The sequence below is a fragment of the Sus scrofa genome, chromosome 2 (assembly GCF_054392235.1).
Source record: "Sus scrofa isolate SSC_HxYL_T2T_F1_AM1 chromosome 2, Sscrofa_HxYL_maternal_Yorkshire_Landrace_v2.0, whole genome shotgun sequence".
NCBI classification, from domain to species: Eukaryota; Metazoa; Chordata; class Mammalia; order Artiodactyla; family Suidae; genus Sus; species Sus scrofa.
Window position 1 is genome coordinate 135,378,697 of NC_139384.1, and position 18,564 is coordinate 135,397,260.

At 35.0% G+C, this 18,564-nt stretch overlaps 1 protein-coding gene across 29 annotated transcripts in view; it reads left to right on the forward strand.

Moving 5' to 3' along the window:
* The window catches only part of LOC100524732 (protein FAM170A), a 689,565-nt gene that overhangs the window by 387,200 nt on the left and 283,801 nt on the right, over positions 1-18,564 (forward strand). For 10 of the 29 annotated variants that reach the window (XM_085014401.1, XM_085014393.1, XM_085014385.1 and 7 more), the window contains 2 exons: positions 5,881-5,964; positions 8,564-8,738. The gene's annotated coding sequence lies outside the window, so the exon portion shown is untranslated. Of the gene's footprint in view, positions 1-3,586; positions 3,622-5,880; positions 5,965-6,400; positions 6,744-8,563; positions 8,739-18,564 lie in introns of all 29 variants that reach the window. The other 19 variants (XM_085014386.1, XM_085014399.1, XM_085014378.1 and 16 more) reach the window with 7 other exon arrangements.

The window sequence follows — 18,564 nt, forward strand, 5'->3', positions numbered from 1 at the left end:
TAAATAATATTTTAGCATGTACTCTTACATCATCATAATTATCAGATAATTCTCAATATTCTCCATGGTAGTTGATTTTCATTCTTTTCTCCAACGTTGCATTGATTTGTATAACCTAATGAATAATTAAATGTATATATGGCTACGCAAACACAAATATTTTAAAGCTCTCCATGATTTGCTGTATAGTTTAGATCCAAATGCTATTTTCAAAATGTTCTAGGTTTTATTTAAAAAACACAAGCTGTCCTTTGGGGTATTTATATACATTTAAAACTAAAATTCACAGACTAGCAGGTTGTTTTCTTTGGCCTGTAAAGCACTTTAATTTTAAAAATACTTTTGAAATTACTTAACATCTTTAAAAATTGGGATATTTCTGGCCAGATAATCATCCATGTTAGGGCTCTTATTTCCGGATGGCATCTATAACCCTAAGATAAAATTTAACCTGTGCTCTTTCCATTTAACTGCAAACTCCACCAAGCTCTCCTATTTCATCATCTCAATGGCCCCTGAAGGGGTCTCTTCTTATGACTCACTCCCCACCTCTATGACCACAAAGTGAAAAACAGCAGGTGCATTTTGAGTATTTGGTTTGTACTAATGGTTATCAATTGTGACAATGGGTAACGCTGATTCTGCTACCATGAGAAGGTGTGTGATTGCCAAAACAAAGGTGATCTAAATACTGTGTCCTATTTTCAATTGGCCTATATGTGAGTACTGATAAGTATCAGTAGCCAGGCCATGAAGAGCTTTGCTTCTGTTTCAAGTTTGTCTACAGGAAGTTTGCAGCCTGGGTATAGTGTGTCTACCTCTCCAAGATGTCTCAGAAACACATCTTTCTGACTATAAATGATGGACTCAGCTTTCTTCTCTACCCTTCTCTCTCATATCTACCCAATGAGGGTGAAGCTCCAGATTTTATAGGTGGCCTCTGATCATGAAACTTTTCACCCTTTTGTGGTAATTTTAGAAAGCATTATGGAAAATCTGTCTAGATGCCTCAGAGAAGAATTCACAAGTGTTGTAGAGGATGAGGTTAGGGAGTTTAGATTGATGAGAACTTTGTGGTTAAATCACTTAAATAGTAAATAAGATCATTATGGCACTTTATTTTTATCCTATGAACTTATTCAGGAAAAATGTCACTTTAAAAGAGCATGTAACATGCAAGGTTGCAAAAATTAAAGTTGGTAATTCAAAAAATCGATGATTGTTTATGTTGAAGTCCAGAGTAATGCTTAAAAATCATGCCAGAATGACCCATACACTTGGATGTGTGAGCCAAAAATTAGGCTCTCACATTTTCCAGGGCAATCAAAAAAGAATCCTGTCCAGGGATGTAATCCAGAGCATCTAAAAAATATAAACAAAATGATTGCCTAAAAAATTCTTATTTGCTGTTTATAGATTAGAGGGAATTTATCCCATTGGTCTACATGATCAAAATGTGTTGCCGTAAAAGTCAGTAAATGAAATGAAAGATGTGGGGGATGGGGCCTTGCAGTAAACAGCCCGAAAGGAGCTATGGCCACTGGCAGGAGGAGAGTGTGCACCGTTCTGGCACTCAAGCCAGGTGCTCACCCCTGGATGCCACCGCTAGTGGGCCCAGAGGAGAGCTGGCCACAGGCACCTCCACCCCAGGCATCCCAGCCAGGGTCACCCCTTCTTCAGGAGTTACTGGCTACCCCTCCCCACTCACTCTACCAGTCAGTGCTGCCCCCAGCAGAGGGCAGAGCACAGAAGTTCCTCAAATTCTACCTCTTCTCTTCAGGATTCTCTAAGATTTGGGGTTTTTCCATAGGTTTGGGGAGGGGATAACAGGATGGTGACCCTGAAAATAAAGAGATTGGATTCCACTCCCCCCAAAAATCCATGTAGTATATTTAAGTATTAATTTCATGGGACTATTTCTTATTCTGACTTACCGCATGAGCTAGTGACATAATATCAGAGTGAAATTAGGATAAGTAATGCTTCAGGTGGTTGACACAATGCTAGTCTTTTCCTCATGCTGATCCGAATAAGCATAAGGTGAGACACTTCCCACCTTCCAGTTTCAAGGTGCTTTCTTTCCACTGAACCTTGCATAAGACGGGGCAACTAGTGACTAGAGAGCAGCTCCTCTGTTGAATAAACACCTACACCCTTCAAAAGACTATTCACTGGAGTTGAAATCAATGATCCCTTGTGTAAGCTAGAGACCAACACAACCATGTGCTAAAAAGATTGTTGCCAACTCTATACAGAGAATCTCCTTGGATGCACAGATGAAATTATGGCTAAAGTTATACAATTCATTGCGATGAGCCTAGCCCAGAATAATTTCAATCTGGAGAAAAAAAAAAAAAAGGTTGTTATAATCATACATCTTCCTCAGTTAAGCCCCTAAAGAATGCTTGTGGAGAACAGACTTGTGGTTGCCAAGAGGGAGGGGGAGGAAGTAGGAGGGACTGGGAATTTGGTTAATAGATGCAAACTATAGCCTTTGGAATGGATAAGCAATGGGATCCTGCTGTATAGCACTGGGAACTATGTCTGGTCACTTGTGATAGAACATGATAATGTGAGAAAAAAGAATGTATACAATGTATACATGTATGTGTGACTGGGTCACCTTGCTGTGCAGCAGAAAATTAATGGAACACTGTAAATCAGCTACAATGGAAAAAATAAAAATCATTATTAAAAAAAAATGCTTGTCAAGCTCATCCTCATTGCACCCAGCTGATAAATTGTATGCAAAGGACACAGCACAATAATAATACTGCCAACAAAATAAATATTAAATATTGATGTTTTAATATTAGGAAGCATCTACTAGAAATAATTGATTAACTTTGGGAATAGTTCCTCTGTGTTCTTTGTTTACAAACTAATTACCTGGCCAGACTTTTTTTCTTTTTGCCATTTCTTGGGCCGCTCCCGTGGCACATGGAGGTTCCAAGGCTGGGGGTCGAATTGGAGCTGTAGCCGCCAACCTATGCCAGAGCCACAGTAATGCTGGATCCTTAACCCACTGAGCAAGGCCAGGGATCGAACCTGCAACCTCATGGTTCCCAGTCAGATTCGTTAACCACTGAGCCGCGATGGGAACTCCAGCCATTTCTTACTTAAGACATTAATACCATATCATCTGTTAATAAATGATGTTTGTATGCTTTTACTTGGATAACCAGGGGAACACTTTATACTTAGGTTATCTAAAATTATGTGTTAAATTATGGAGAGACAAAAATGAAACATATAGAGACACATTAATGAGATTTAGAAGTATTGAAACACATTTAAAATCCTTTTAAAAAGCTATTATAATACAATTACAAAGTTACAACTCACTCCCAAAAGAAGAATAAAGAAAACATTATACCTATTAGAAAATGCTTGTTCAATATCCAGAAATCAGTGTCATAACTTTTTGGTTATTTTGGAGGGCATAAAAATCTTACTGGAAATGATTTTTTTTTTTTACTTAAAGTGGTGTTTGTTTAGTCATCTTGTTCACTTCTGAGTTCTTAGTCCAAATGATCTAGAATGCTTTTTAGCTCTATCCAACAATTTTTTTTTCATGAACTTCCAGATTCAAGGTATTATGCCAGATGCCAAATAAGATGGGTAAGTTAATATCTTAAATGCTTTCCCCCTTAGCAAATAAAATAAATCTATATTGCATGGTGGCTCAGAGACTACCCCTCCTATCAGACTACCTGGTTTCACTTCTGACATCTTCCATTTAGTTTGACTTGGGCAAGTTAGTTCATATCTCTTTGGTTTCAATGTCCTCATCAAAATAAACAAAAGCAGCAACAACAACAACAACAAAACTTGAAGGTGATAGTTATAATGCTCTTATCCTGAGACTGCCATAATGTAATAATTCTATAAAGACTTAGAACATGTTCAACTGTTGATTATTTATTACTGTTGACATTTTGCAGCTAGCTTTCCATATTTTGGTGTATGTTCATCATATATACTTGTTACGCAAGATAGCATTTCAAAAACAATTAACAACCAAGCATTCAGTCAATGAGGATACCTTAGGTTTCTCTGGGAAGAACAGCTGACTGTCCCACAAGATCTATTCTCTGGTGTCACCTTCATGAATGTGACATAATTTTGGTTCTGGGTCAAACACATGTAGGTCCACAAACTGAAAACTTTCCCAGAGGTCTGGTCACATTAACAAGGTCTCAAGAATTATGATGAAAAGCTAATATCACTTTAGAGTATACAATGAGAAATACCACTGTCACACAAAGGATACCAGTTTTTGCCTGACTAATATATCAGATCATGGTAAGTCAGATATAATTAATTTCCAAGCTTGGTGAAAACTGTATTTAAAAATATGTGAGTTTTATAATCACAAATTTAGATAGTTCCTACTTTAAGCCAATGGGATGGAAACAGTAACCGCCCATCAGCTAACGTTGCCCTTCTTCTAGGTTGTGATTAAATAGATGTTGCCATTATTTGCTTCAATCCCTCAGCTTTTTCTAATATTATTTAGCTAATCATCTCTCACCCAGCTTTCTACCTCATAGAACACAGACTTTTTAAAAGACTTGTTAATGTATATAGTTAGGTTATAAATAGAAGCTCTCAGTCTCATCATTTTAATATGCCTTAGAATTTATCATTTAAACTATTTGGTGTGATTTTTAAAGCAAATAATATTTCAGAGGGAGTCCTACTCTCCCTACCACTTAGTACTTTGTATACAGAAACAACATTGGTCATAGATGGTAAGTACTCAGAAGGCTAAAAATCCAGTAAGGACTTCGATTTATTTTGCCTCTTCAATTTGGAGATAAAGAAAATGTTTTTAATGGTATATAAGAGAAAAAATCATATGACTCTCTGCAATTTACTAGAAATGCAGACTAGATTTTCATTGTTTTATAACACAGTTGTATCCCACTGCTTTCAGAGAAAATAAGATAATGTTTCTGAAAAAGCAATTGCAATGAAAGACCTATTAAAATATAAACATTACGAACTTTCACATTGTTGCATCTAGAAAAATAAGTGTGTTTTAAAGTGAAGTCTCAGAATGGATTAGCTCTGATAGTTTCACTTTTGCGATAGCTTCACTTTTGCATGTTAGATGAAGAGAAACACCTCTTCTCTTTGGTTATATGATGATATGTGTTTGATTACACATAACACACACTTGCACATATGAAAATCTATAGAACATATATAAAGGCTTTGGATCAATTGTGTGCTCCCAATTAAAAATTATTTTTATTTTATAGATATGTTGGTTGATCATATTGAATAGGAGTTCTATAATTTTGAGACTGGTCACATGTTGCCATACTAGAAGTCCCATATGGAATCTTCAGTTAAAATTGATTATTTTCTACCCATAATGGCTAGTTTTACTTGCTGATGGGAAAAGCAAATTTTCACCTGGTCAAGACCCTAACATATACAGAGACCCTATTGACACTATATAATGTCTTGTATACCTCTATACATTTCTTTTATAATTTAAATAATTAAAGAACTATCATTAAAAGGAAACCTGTATCTGGCAGGTGAAATATATTAAGCCACTAGCCACTATAAATATTAAATGTATTAATTTATTGGAATATTTTCAGGTTTTTATTGTAGTTTGACAGCGTAGATTATATCTTTGACTCATTTTTATAAGAGGAGAAGGACATTTATCTCAGTGTGAGAAACAAGGCAGCAAAAAAGGGCACTAGGCACTTTACAATAGGTGAATGCCAAGAAATAGAACATAATCACAATTATAATAATAATTATTGTAATATTAATAGGTAAGTTTAATTATCATGTCTTATGGTCCAGGTACTCTTCTAAGGACTTTGTCTGTATTAATTTATTTCATTTTTCCAGGAATACTATGATAGAAGTTATGCTGCTGTCCTTATTTACACATAAGGAATTCAAAGCACAGAGAAGTTCTGCAGTTTGCCCAAGGTAATCCAGCCACTAGGTGGCAGAATACTGATTACGGACCCATGAAATCTGGCTTGTGAAATCACATTTTTAATCACTGTGGTATGGTACATTTCACAGCGAAAAGATAAAAGGAAGAAAAAAAGAAAGTGTTTGGGAGGTCTGCACTTTGCTAGTGCTTGAGCCAGGCACTGTAATTGTATTTACATCTAATACTAATTTCAAAGTATTAAATTCTCAACCTTCCATTCCTACTTACATGCTGCTGGAGAAATTCTTAATTTTGATTGTCCACAGCATTTTTATCTATAAATAAAGGGCTCATACTGCATTAGTTTTAAGAATCCTCCTGCTTCTGGTCTTCTGCTTCTATTCCTAGTGATAAAATAGGACTACCTTTTATTTTTCCATGTTTGACCTTTATTTTGCCTATGTTTGACTCTGTCATATTTTTTAGGTCTTTACAGATGATAACTTTTATATTTTGATTTTGGAGAATAGCATTTGTGAACTGAAGTTTGGCACTTACCATCAGCCTCTTACATGGAGTAAAACAGAAGCCACTGCAGCTGCAAACCTGCAGCACCCCTGAGAGGAGCTCAGGGTGGAGACCAGGAGTGAGGCACTCTGTGCTCTGGGAAATCTGGAAGAACAGACCTTCAGATGGTCAGATATTTTTAGGAGAGGATTTTATGTGCCCAATTCTTACATCTCTTCATATCTAGAAAAACACTAAAATCCTTCATGGTTACGTCTGCTCATTGTGAGTTCAGGAGATCAGCAACAAACTTTTGTAAAATGTGTGTATTGCATGCACCTCCCCTCACCTTTATCCTGATATTCCCATTTTTCCTCCTTGGATGGTATTTCAACCTGGTCTATTGTTAAGGATGCAGACTGTCACAGTCATCTGTGAATGCAGTCACCTCCAAGGGTGAGAGCCAATGGGTCCTGTAGGCTGTGAAAACTCAGGATACTGGCCCCATAGCAGAGGAGCATATCAAAGTAATGAGTTCAGTGAGGTCAGGCATATTTTGTTCCTGCTCCCTGCCCTTTGTTGCAAAAACTCCTATATATCCTAGCTCCTCCCTCACCACCTGGGAGCGGTTTCTCAGGGACTTCCTGAGATGCTGTCTCCTGGGCTTGTCACCCCAAATAAAACCCAAATAAAACTTACCTCTCAACTTTCAGGTTGTGGATTTTTTTAGTTGACACGCTCCATATGCATCACTTTCTTTGGTATCAGACCACTTGCTCTCCTTAATTTTGTGTCATTTAAAATAAATCAGTTAACAAAAGTAATGTCTTATGTATAAAATCATAGTATTTGCTAGACTTAACCTATACAATTTGGTTTTAAAATTTAAGGGTCATCTATATACTTGGATCTGATAAGCTGTTATTGCTTTTAACTGTAGAAGGTGATGTACAGTAAGCATCTGAAAGAGTTTAATATTCTTCATGCTGCACAATAAACTCCCAATGGCTAAGTCTAAATATAATCATAGGACTTAGGGAAGTATAACCAGAGGAGGTCTGGGTAGATTTTGACCCCAATTTTCTGGTAAAGACAATACTCAAACTGTTTCTTACCACAAATTTAGTCAGGGGCACTAACAGGAAATGACTCCCAGCAAAAACAAACATGTCTCCCAGTAATCCTTATCTCATACCCAACTTCATTAAAATAAGACATCTCTATATTTCTCTTTAAAAAAAAATTATTGCAGTGAGGTTGACTTACAGTGTTGTATTAGTTTCAGGTATACAGCAAAATAAATCAGTTATATATAAACATGTGTTCATTCTTTTTCCAATTATTCTCCCATATAGGTTAATACAGAATATTGAGTAGATTCCCCTGTGTTATACAGTAGGTCCTTGTTACTTAACTGTTTTATATATTAGTAGTTTATATACATTAATTCCAACCTTTTAATTTATCCCCCACACATTTCTATATTTCTTAAAGTAACAAAAGAAAATGGAGAGAAAGATTTTAAAGTATTTCTTTTCATATATATACATATGAATGTATATACATATTTAAGACAGTTATAAGTTCTTACATAAATGTTTTCTTTCCAAATAATGTTCTTTGATTTTTCTGAATGTTTAATGCATAATCAATTTATTTAAATGAATTAAAAAGTGACAATTATTGAGTACTGAGTAAAGCACTTGCCTTAACTAGTGGGCAAATTGAAAATCTTTAAGAAATACTTCTCTATTAAGAGATAGCCAATGCCCTGTAGGATATAAAAATTTAGTGAACAAATAAGTGAGAATGGGGAAAGTTTTAAGTATTCCATGAAGGAGACAGACTGCTAAAAATCATACATGGGGTATCATGAAGCAGTGGAGCAAATAGAGAATGTTTCATAATGGATGGTGTATTTAAATTGATGCTGAAGATTTTAAAGGATACAGATAGGAACAATCAGTTTGATGGATAAATATAAGGAGTTATTTTCGGTTACTGTTCATTCATAAAGCTAAGAATCTTTGCAATTAGAGAACTAGCAAAGTAGTTAATAATTTTTGGACTCTTTACAATTCATTTGTCAGATCATAACCCACCAAAATGCGCTATTTATTTTTCTCTCTCTTAATTGCACAGGCATTTCACAAAGATTTCTGTGTGTGAAGATACTCTCAGGGAGCACAGACCCTCCAAACAAACACCCATCACAGGGTGACAAGTCCAAATGGATGGATGTATAAAATGTTTTTAAGGAACAGCTGTAGGAGAATGTAAGAAAGATAAAAAGGGCTCAAAAATCTTCACCCAGGAGGTAATATTTAAATTATCTTTTAGGATGAAAATAAGTTTGTCAGGTAGATAATGGGGAGTCTGCTTTAATCATACCTTAGTTGATTATGCTGCCGGAGTATATATATAACACATAAAAATAATGAAAAAAATGAGAGTAATTAATTGGTAATTTGTGTTAACCCCTTTCAACAAGTTGCAGAATCTCAGTCCCAGTTATGAGTCAAATCATAGCTTCCCATTAAGGCAGAATAATTCTTGTTCTCAATGATTTGTGAAATTTGTCAACTTTACCTTGTCCATATTCCTAGAAAAAGTTGTTTTGAGAACTAGATCTGTGAGTTATAAACAAGAAAGCTAAAATTCTTAATCGTTGTATTCTCTGCCTGAGTGAAATGAAATATTCCACCACTTTCTGAAATAGTTTCCTAATTTTCTAGGGAAGTGCAGTGTTACTTTTTGATCTCAATAATTAGTCTTCTTTATAAAAAGAATTGTATCATGAAATATATGTGACATATTTTAGAAGACTTTTTATATTAATTGCCAGCATTAATTCTTAATGAAACTTGTTTGAGATATTTAAATTGTTTTTTTAAAGTTCCCACTTTGGGGGACAGTTTGGTGGTATCTCACAAAACTAAATATGCTCTTACTATTAAATCACACTCCAGGGTATTTACTCAAAGGAGCTGAAAACTTACATATAGATGTTTAAAGCAGCTTTCTTCATAATTTCATAAACTGGGAAGCAATGAAGATGTCCTTGGGAGGGGTGAATGGATAAATACATTAGAGAAAGAAAATATTATTCACCATTAAAGAGAAATGAGCTATTAAGTTATGAAAAGACATAGAAGAAACTTGTATGCCTATTACTAAGTGAAAGAATCCAATCTAAAAAGGCTACATCCTGTTTAATTTCAACTATATGATTTTTGGAAAAGGCAACACTATGGAGATGGCAAAAATAACAGTGATTGTCAGGGGTTCGAGATAGAGAGAGCTGAATAGGTGGACAACAGAAAACAGGATTTTTAAGGCAGTAAAACTGCTCTGCATGATACATGTCATTACAGATTTGCCCAAACCCATAGGAGTATGTACTTAAAACACCAAGAGTGAACTTTGATATCAACTATGGACTTTGGTGATAATGATGTGTTGATGTAGGGTTATCACCTGTAATAAATGCACCACTCTGATGGGGGATATTGATAATAGTTGAGGCTACACATGTGTGGGGAGAAAGAATATTTGAGAAATCACTATGCCTTCTGTTTCACTTTGCTGTAAACCTAAAACTATTCTAAAAATAAGATCCATTTAAAATTGTTAAAAAGAGTTCTGATTTGGTTGCACAATCCACCTTTATGAATGAGTGCACATACCCAGAATTTTCATCTATTACTATTTTTTATGATTAAATGAATTTTATTACATTTATAGTTGTTCAACAATCATCACAACCAAATTTTATAGCATTTCTATCCCAAACCCCCAGCACTTTCCCCCACCCCCCAACCTGTCTCCTTTGGAAACCATAAGTTTTTCAAAGTCTATGAGTCAGTATCTGTTCTGCAAAGAAGTTCATTGTGTCCTTTTTTTAGATTCCACATGTAAGTGATAGCATATGACGTTGGTGTCTCACTGTCTGACTGACTTCGCTTAGCATGATAATTTCAAGGTCCATCCAAATGCTTTTATTTCATTCCTTTTTATGGCTGAGTAATATTCCATTGTGTATATATGTACCATGTCTTCTTTATCCACTCCTCTGTCAATGGGCATTTAGGTTGTTTCCATGTCTTGGCTATTGCAAATGGTGCTGCAGTGAACATTGAAGTACCTGTATCTTTTCGAGTCATGGTTTTCTCTGGATAGGTGCCCAGGAGAGGGACTGCTGAATCAAATGGTAATTCTATTTTCAGTTTTCTGAGGAATCTCCATACTGTTTTCCACAGTGATTACACCAATTTACATTCCCACCAACAGTGTAAGAGGATTCCCTTTTCTCCACACCCTTTCCAGCATTTATTTTTGCAGACTTTTTGATGATGGCCATTCTGCTGGTGTAAGGTGATACCTCATAGTGGTTTTGATTTGCATTTCTCTAATAATGAGTGATGTTGAACATCTTTTCATGTGTTTTTTGTCATCTGTATGCCCTCTTTGGCGAATTGTCTTTTTAGATTTTCTGCCCATTTTTTGATGGGGTTGTTTGTTTTTTTGGCATTGAGGTGCAGAAGGTATGTATAAATGTTGGAGATTAATCCTTTGTCAGTCGCTTCATTTGCAGAGATTTTCTCCTATTCCGTGGGTTGTCTTTTCATTTTGTTTAGGGTTTCCTATGCTGTGCAGAAACTAAGTTTAATTAGGTCCCATTTGTTGATTTTTGTTTTTACTGTCATTACTCTAGGATGTGGATCTGAAAAGATGTTCTTGTGGTTTATGTTGGAGAGTGTTTGGCCTATGTTTTCCTCTAAGAGTTTTATGGTATAGTATAAAATCAATCCATTTGGAGTTTATTTTTGTGTATGGTGTTAGGAAGTGTTCTGATTTCATTCTTTTGCATGTGGCTGTCCAGTTTTCCCAGCACCACTTATTGAAGGTCATCTATTACTATTAATTCTGTGAATCTATGTATGTCATAGTTTTCTCTTTTCCCCATTGACTGGTAAAATTAATATGTCAAATATTTAACACATTTTATTCAATGTAATTATAATATTATTTTAGAATCTTTTATTTTCATTTTATCTCACATTTTATATAAATTTATTTTATTAATCATAGAAGTTTTTGTTAAATTATACTTTATATATTAACTTTGAGTGTTCCCTATTCAAAGACATCACCAAAAAAATAATAACACTGTGACTACTACTTATTCTAAGGTAGTATCCTGATCTTTGGTCATTTTATTATGTGTTCTTTTCTATCTTAATGGTGTAGATTTACATATTTGATACATTAAGATAATGTATTGTTTATTGAACATTATTTCTTTTGGTTCATTTTCCTTCTAGATAAAATTATTTACTTCACTCCCAAACCTTAGTTTAGAACTCATTCCTTACAGTTTGTGTATTTCATTAGTATTTCATAATTATCACTTATTTGCTTCATGGAAATGTAGTTGAGCCTGCTTTATAAACAAGTGATTCTGATCCACTTTACTTCAAATTTGGCTTTTTCTCTGTTAGCTGTTGACATTTCACTAAGGTTTTCTTGCCTGTTTAAAAGAAAAATTCGGTTCCCATCATGGCTCGCTGGAAACGAATCTGACTGGTATCCATGAGGATGGGGGTTTGATCCCTGGCCTCGCTCAGTGATTTAAGGATCTGGTGTTGCCATGAGCTGTGGTGTAGGTGGCAGACAGAGCTTGAATCTGGCTTTGCTGTAGCTGTGTTATAGGCCAGCAGCTAAAGCTCCAATTTGACCCCTAGCCTGGGAATTTCTATGTGCTATGGGTGTGGCCCTAAAAAGATCAAAAAAATAAACAAAGGGAAAATTCCCTCTTTTTCTTTGTTTTTATGGTTATAATTTCCATTTTTATTAAAATCCTTACCTACAAGTCACTGTAATTTTTTACATGTGGGTACATATCTTAATCCAAGTGCTGGCAGGAAAATTACCTTTTCCCCCAAAGGCTTAGATTCCCTAAACTTCCAGGTTTTAAATTTGAAATATATGGTTTTTTAAAATTATGTTTATGAAGTTTTTTTTTTTTTTTACTTCCAAATTGCTCTTCTATCATTGCCTTATTCATTTATTATTTACCGCTTGCCTCTTTTCAGGTGTTGTTTCAGTTTTATCTCCACACTACTGTTCTGTCAGAAGGCACTCTTTACTTTAATGTTTGAATAGCTCTCTATGACCTGAACTCTTATTTTTATCTCCCATGCTTTTTGCCTCCCATTTGTCTTCTTTTTACAAAGCTTTTTTATTTGAATAATAAATGTAGAGTTTATGATACTGGAGAAGTGGTGCATTTCATAAATTAAGGAGTGATGGGGCAAAGAGTGTAAACTCTAGTGATCTAGTTTATGGTTACAATGTTGTCTCTTTCCTCATAATAGTTAAGATTTCCCCAATAATTTAATTGCTCTTATATTCTCCATATATAACCTAAAAAAGCTTATAGATCATCTCACATTATTCTCTGTATGTAAAAGATAAAAACCCTAGTTTGAAACACTCATTATTAGGTTTCATTAGGGAGGACATAGGAATTAGATAGGATAAGATAGTAGTGCTATGTTAAAAAAAAAAAAAAAAATTAGGCCAGAGGTTTAAGCCCTTGCAAAGAAATAAATGAATCACTTGGACTGTTATTAACTGGGTTATATAGCTTCCATTTCCATTAACTACATATTGTTGGCTTGGTTTTACTTTCCTAATTTCGACTCTACCTTCCACTTATTTTGTCTAAGGGCTTCAGAGTGTCTCTTCTCTAGTCCTTTCTAGATCCCTTCTTTACCTCTTCAGTGTGTCTATATGTCACCATCCACTGCTGTGCCACTCCACGAAATTATCTCTGCCAGAGGCCCTGTTTCTTGTCAGTTAGAGAGAGTGTTGCCAGAACAGAGTTGCCAAGCTGGGAGCGTTTCAGGTTGCTGTGATGCTTACAGTGTTAGAGTGACAGAGAATGCGATTCTGAAAGGAATGGGAACAGTACCCAGGTTAATTAAGGAGAGCTCTAATAAAGGGAGAGTCTGAGGAGGAATGATTCTCTAGGCTACTCTTCAAGAATAATAGCATATTCTATTCTCAGATATTTGCATAACAATGAAGATATATTCCCTCATCAGAAGTATTGCTTTCAGGTTCAATTCCAGGAAGCACTGTGTTTGTCACTCTATCAAAATGGCTGTTTTCATCGCTTTTAAACTTACCTATGCTATAGAAGAGGATATTGAACAAAATAAAGAGATTTTGCCTTTTTTTTTTCAATTGCATAAGTTTTACTTTTCTTCCTGATTCGTAGTTATTTAAAAAATATTATTGATAATATAACTTTATTGTCTGTGGGGACTGTAACTAAATTCCCTCATTTATATATAGAATTAGAACTATAATGTTGTACACATGAAACTTAAATAATGTTATAAGCCAATGTTAATTAAAAAAAAAAACTGTCCTACTCTATACAAAAGCCTAAAATATAAGAACCTAAATTTTGAATTGAAATGTTAAGTTTTAGTTTTCACATTAACTTTCTTTTTCTTTTTTAGTGCCACATCATTGGCTGGTTGAAGTTCCCAGGCTAGGGATCTAATTGGAGGTGAAGATGCAGGCCTATGCCACAGCCACAGCAACAGGGGATCCGAGCCACACCTGCAACCTACACCGCAGCTTGCAGCAACACCGGATCCTTAACCTACTGTTCAAGACCAGGGATCATACCTACATTCTCATGGATACTAGTCGGGTTCCTAACTCCCTGAGCCACAACGGGAACTCCAACATTAACATTCTCAATTGAAGTTGAACTGCGTATGCAGTATGTTTTATTTATTCATTTATTCTTTACCCTATTCATATCCATTTCTTAGAGCTCTATTTTGTCAGTAGTCCCTCATTTTCTCAGTGGTCTGTGGTCCTTTCCTCACACACGCAAGTATAGAGTTATAACATTCCATTTAAATCTCTGTGAATATTTTAATTGGAATTGCATTGAGTGTGTAGGTTAGTGTTACTAATACAAACATTATTCTATTAGTATGTAATTGACATGTTTGTGATATTATGTGAAATATATCATTTTATTTATGTCTTCTTTAAACTGTTGTAATTAGGATTTGGAATTTGATCTATAGAAGGTCTTGTACGTTCATTCAATCATAGATACTATTTTCCCCTGATAGCTTTTAATTAATCTAATTGTTTATTTACATAAGCTTCAACTGATTCTTTTACATTAAGCTTACAATTAACCACCTTGTTATATGCTCTTAAAAATGAATTTGCAGATTCCTTGGTCATTCAGATTCTCCGAAGGAGGATCTTTCAATGCTTCTCAGCATTGAAAAGGTCCTTCTCCTTGCAGAGTGAGAACAAGTACGAAACTCACTTCATTTGTCCTATGAACAAATAGCTCACAAAGAAATTGTTTGGTAACTTGATCTTTTAGAAGAATCATTAAATTCTATGTATAGAGATACATGGATGCCTCAGAAATCCAAGACAATGGAATTGGCAATACAATTCCACAGCAATGCTGGCTTAGTTCCCCTACCACCCTCTTGCTTTCAGAAGTTCAGTATTTTCCCATTGTTCTTAGGAAGAAAAAATATATATATATATCAATCTTCAGTTCACCCTTTGTGTGTGTGTGTGTGTGTGTGTGTGTGCGTGCTTTCTGATATAATCTCTTTTATTTTGGAAAGAAAACAGTGGTGTGATATTTGGCAGGTTTGAAACAGTCACACATCTTCAAATCAGATGAACAGATAAAATGAAATTCCCTTGTTTTAACTATGTCCAATCTGAATTTCGCCAAACCTTATATTGTGGTTAATAGAAAAAAAAAGTAAACAAAACTAAAAGTCTAATTTGATTTAGATCTTATTCTACTTTGAAAATTTAGATGGAACTTTATGTTCTTGCTTCAGTCTGCTGGATAGAAACGTTCAGTGACACAGGAAACCAGTCTTACATTCCTCTCTCCCTCAGACCCTTTTTAGATAACATTAGCAGGGAAGTGAAAACCTGAGATTCCCTTCTGTCTGTTATGATCTCTGGGACAATGTTGCTTTTTGCCCTGGTTTCTGCTGCATGTTTTATCTGGTTTACCTCGTGACTTTACTGCCTTGTCAGGAAATGCTGACTCAGCTTGTGTTCCCCTTGGAGAGTGCTCCAGACTTGGTACCTCACCTGACATCCTTCCAATCCCAGCTCAGGTGGTCCTCTCTATGGCACTAGATGAAGAACCAGTGCGTTCTGAGAGTGGTGATCCTCTCTTTCATAGTCCTCAGACAGTTACTTGGCTATTTCTGAAAATATTTCTATCACATGAACAATTATTGAGAAAAGATCCACCTCATAGCTTCCCTCCCAGCCCATATTGCACTGTCTCAGCTGCCGCCAAAGTGTTGTATGGAGAAGTTGTAATCTCCTGCCAGAGACCCAAATAGGGATGGGAAGGTACAAGAACTACCTTTTGCTTTTATTACGCTTATGTATATGTCAAAGTCCTCCTTCTAAGGTAAAGTCGAAAGGAAAGAAAATGACTTGTGAACTTATTTAAACACCCATACACCTCCTTTGTCCCACCTTGTTCCTCTATTTTTGGGGGGTTAAATCGTCAAGAATCAGGGCTCCCTTTTATGTCTTGGTTATTTCTTGCATAAAACTGTGTGGTCTAGCTTTTCAAGCTTTGCCTTTGATAAAATGGAGGAATGTAGAGAATCACTGTCAGTGCAATACAATTAATGGCAAGATTACTTCTATTTATGTCTCTGCTGCAACATTCTCATTCCCTTCTCCCCTTAGGCAGATGAATGCTCCATGTCTACTAACTTCGTGGTCATAAATTCAGCAATTTAAGAGACAAAACCTATACTCATTTCAAAAGGAGTATTCTTACTAACCCAGTTTCAAACAGGAAGGGCTGTGAAATAGTCTGGCATTTGAGGACACAAGTTCTACCTCAGTTGGAAAAGCAAATATGGAAACTATAACATGTTCTCTATGTAGATCGATGTGAATGAGGGTATTTAGAATTCATGGCCAATAAAAAAAATCTAACAGATACCAAACTACTTCTACAATTCATTGTTATGCAAACATGAACACACTTCTCATGGAAATTTACTTTTAAACAAAATTAATTTTTATAGAAATAGTTTTCTTTTAGAATTTTATGTTTTCATGACAAACTACAGACTTTCATTTTCTAAAGCAAATAAAAAATTTTGATTCTCTAAACAAATAACAAATGAGACTAAACTTCATAAAGGAAGGCCATAGATAATTATAACTAATTGTGATTTAAAATATCAATCTTGGAATTTACATTCTGGTGCAATGGGATTGGCGGCAGGCTTGATCCCCAGCCTGGTGCGATGGGTTAAAAGGATCCTGTGTTTGTTGCCACAGCTGCAGCTTACGTAGCAACTGTGGCTCAGATTTGATCCCTGGCCTGGGAACTCCATATGCCATGGGGGGGGGATCCAAAAAAGAGAAAAAAAATGAATATTTCACTGTATCGTATACCATACACAAATCAATTCTAGAAACACTGAAGAACTACATATGAAAGATAAAACAATTAGAATATAAAAATAAATAAACATGAGGGAAAACTCTAATACACTAACAAAATTATAAATTGTGTTTTTCATAAGACATCAAGTCAGTTTAAAAAAGCTACACTGTATATGCACACACAAAAACTATACTGCCAAGAATATATATGTATACGTAACTTAAGCTCTGCTTATATAACTAAATAGCTAATACGCTCAATTAAAAAAAAAAAAAAAGACATACCCTTAGAATGAGTACTTCATAAAGGAAAATATCTGAATGGCAACATCAGTAAACAAGATAATACAAATTAACCTGAGACATTAATTAGTTTACTGGAACCGTCAAAACAAAGGAGCACAAAATATGTGATTTAAGTGACAGAAATGTCTTGCCTCACATTCCAGAGGCTAGATCTCCAAAATCGAGGTGTGAGCAAGATTGTGAGGAACTATCTGGAAGGTACCAAGTTTCCCTTGTAGCTTCACTGGTTTGTTGATGATCTTTGGAGTTCTTTGGCTTGTAGCAGTACAACTCCAGTCTTCATACGGCTTTCCCTGCTTCCCTATGTCCAAATTTCCCCTTTTTATAACAATACCAGTTGTTGGACTACAGCCTCACCCTACTCCAGTATGACCAATTTTAACTTAACTATTTATGTGTACAATGATACTGTTTCCAAATAAGATCATATCCTGAGGTAGTATGAGAATTTCAGCATATGAATTTTTGGGTGGCACAATTCAAGACAACAGTAATTAAGGAAATTCAAATCAGAACTATAGTGAATTACTAGTACACATTAAAAAAGATAGACAACATCAAGTATTAGTAAAGATATAAAGAAACTGAGTTTTCTTCATATCTGGTTTGTGGGAATATTAGTTTGTATGTTCTCTGGAAAATGTGATGGCGATAATTATTTTTAAAAAGGTATGAACATAGAAATTTGACTTCAAGATATATGCTCAAATAGACTATGTATATATGTCCATCCAAATACATGTCAATAATGCATGCATCAGTATTACTTAGAATAGCTCAAAAATGGGAGTAACAAATATCCATCAACAACAGAATGAAGAAATACATTGTGGACTGATCAGTAGTACCGAATGCTATATATCAATGAAAATGAAGCAACTATTATTGTAGTATGGATAGAACATTCAAATATAACATTTAGTAAAATAAGCCAGATGCAAAAGAATGTGTTTGTATGATTCTACTTATATAGAATTCAAAAGTAGGGAAAATTAATTGACGGTCTTAAAAGTTAAGGTAATGATACCTCTGTGCAGAGAAATGGAGTGACTACAAGAAAACATACGATGCTGGTATTATTGCTCTATTTTTTAATCTAGATGAGCTCACTTCCTAATAGTTCATCAGCTGTATGACTGTGATTTGTTTACCTTTCTTTATATCTGTTAGAATTTGTCAAAATGTTTATTTGGAAAGTAAATTATTTCCATCACTTGAAACTAGCTCTTTTCAATTTTAATTTTATTAAAGAAAACCTGGTAAATAAGGAGTCTGTGAAGGAAAATGTCATGATTGTAGAATAACCTCATAAGACATGTATAAGAAATTTT